The sequence below is a fragment of the Tupaia chinensis genome, unplaced genomic scaffold, assembly GCF_000334495.1.
Source record: "Tupaia chinensis unplaced genomic scaffold, TupChi_1.0 Scaffold000314_1, whole genome shotgun sequence".
NCBI classification, from domain to species: domain Eukaryota; kingdom Metazoa; phylum Chordata; class Mammalia; order Scandentia; family Tupaiidae; genus Tupaia; species Tupaia belangeri.
Window position 1 is genome coordinate 1,098,130 of NW_006159807.1, and position 2,352 is coordinate 1,100,481.

Consider the following 2,352-nt stretch of genomic DNA (forward strand, 5'->3'; position numbering starts at 1 on the left):
AGATGGAACCTTCTCAGTATGGCCTTCTCTATCCAGTCTGTTAAGGCTGTAACTTGTCCTTATTACTATATTATACTCTCTTGCTTTATGGTTTGTTTTTTTCCATAGCAATGATTGGTGACATCTGACATGTTGTATGTTTTTGTTGTTTTTCAATTTCCTCCCACTACAATGTAAACTCCATGAAGGCGGTGATGTTCCTGAGGTTTTATTCCCACCTCCAACCCCCACTAAATTCACTGCTGCATCAACTTGCTAATCCTAGAACAGTGCCTGACAAAAAATAGTTATTGAGTGCTCACTTCAGCAGCACATATACTAAAATTGGAACGATACAGAGAAGATTAGCATGGCCCCTGCACAAGGATGATACGCAAATTCGCGAAGCGTTCCATATTTTAAAAAAAAGAAAATAAAAAATAGTTATTGAATGAATAAGTCAATGGGTGAGAAAATGAGGCCACATTGTGAACTCAGAAAATTGCTGTTGATGAGTCAGGAGATCCGGGCGTTGGTCCCTTCTGTGTCATTAATTGACTCTGTGACCTCGCACAAGTCCCTACCAGCTCCCTTGGTTGTCAAATGGGAATAATAAAATGAAATAATTTTATTTCAGGTTAAATAAGTCAAGGTTAAATAATCAGGTTAAATAGATCAAGTGAGAAAATATATGTGGAAATGTTCTCCAATGTTTAGTCTTTACCAAAGCAGGCATTCCCCCACAACACAAAAGAGGTCCTTAGGCCTTTTCTGAGTTAAAAATTCTTGAGTTGGGGCCAGCAGGTGGCACGGTACTTAAGGTGTTGAACTCCCACATTGCTGACTATGGTTCAAGTCCCAGCCATGGTGGCTTGAAACTCATGCAGAGCACATGTGCATGCATGCCTAAAATCCTGACAGGAGAATGGAGGAGAAGGGACTGTGGCATGGCCTTTCCACCTGGGTGTGTGTGTGTGTGTGTGTGATTTCTTGCTTTCTATCTCTCTCTATCTCTCTGGTGAGTACACACACAGTGTAACAAAAATCTCTCCAGAAAAAATTCCTGAGTTAAGAATGATGAAACTAGGCCAGTTCATGGTGTGATGGTTAAGGTGGCTGGATCCCACTGGCCTAGTACATGGTTTGAGTCCCAGGCCTGGTGTCTTGAGAACACTCCAGGCACATGTATATATATTTCTCAGATGCTGAAAAGTAGCAGAAATGGAGGAGACAGGATTGTGACATGACTGTTCTCTAAAGGAGGGTGCTTTCTCTCTCTTTCTCTTTTTCTCCCTTTGGCAAGCATATACACCAAGAATGATGAAATAATGAAGAATGCACAGTGAGAGCCACAACTCTTTCTTCTTGTATCTTCTGAAGAAAGTTAGTGCATGTTATAGTTCGAGTGCCTCTTACTCATGCACCTAATTGATTTGCTTCTCTTCCTACTAGAGATGGAAGCTGAGGGCTCCTGCATGCACGTGAGGTCTCCAATCTCCATTCATGGGCAGGGCTGGGAGTCATAAAGGAAATCCAGAATCAGCTTGAATGATGAGAGCAGTAATAACTGCTTACATTTATCGAGTGCTCACCATATGCCAGGCAAATGGTGCTTTGCATCTATTAGCTCATTTATCATCCCACCTCCCTTTGAGGTACTGTTGCTACTTTCTGTTTTAAAGGTAGGGAAAATGAGGCAGAAAGATGTAAGGTAACAGCATTCACTTTGACTGGTAGGACCATGATTTGAATGTCATTCATCAGGTTCAGGACTCTGGTGAAAGAACACAATACTGAGTATCAGGTAGTTTTGCCAAAACATTTTAACTTGAATATAATTAAGCTCCTAGATCCAAATACCAACTTACAGAAAATACTAGAGGACAGAGGAATATGTTAAATAATGTATAAAAAAGGTCCAACCTGTTAGAAATTTTAGAATTTATGTAAAAAAATCAAAATATTTCCCCCCCCAAATTCTCTTTCTAAAGAATTATTAAATTTTATTTATTAATTAATTATTATTATTATTTTAATTTGACCAGAGAGAGAGGGAAAGTGAGAAAACAAGTCACCAAGTCAAGGACTCAAACCACAATCGGCCATGTGGGAATCTAGCGCCTTAACCACCACACTATCTGCCAGTCCCTTCTCCCAAATTCTTTAATAAAAACATTACAAGGAATAAAAGAGGGAGCCAGCTCTTTGGTGCAGTGGTAATATGCTGCTCAAGGCAAACTGGGTCCCACATGATCACTGAGGTTTGACTCTCTGGTCCAGTCAGCCTGAAACACTCTGGGCACATGTGCAAATGCCCAGCATTCTTCTGGCTGGAGGACTGACTGGAAGAAGGAGACTGTGGTGTGAGCAGAC

General features: G+C 40.7%; 1 non-coding gene across 1 annotated transcript; it reads left to right on the plus strand.

The window, feature by feature from the left end:
• The first annotated feature begins 294 nt into the window (after positions 1 to 294).
• On the plus strand, positions 295 to 401 carry LOC114008253 (U6 spliceosomal RNA). Its single transcript, XR_003549796.1, has one exon. It is a non-coding gene; the product is annotated as a U6 spliceosomal RNA (small nuclear RNA).
• The last annotated feature ends 1,951 nt before the right edge of the window (positions 402 to 2,352 follow it).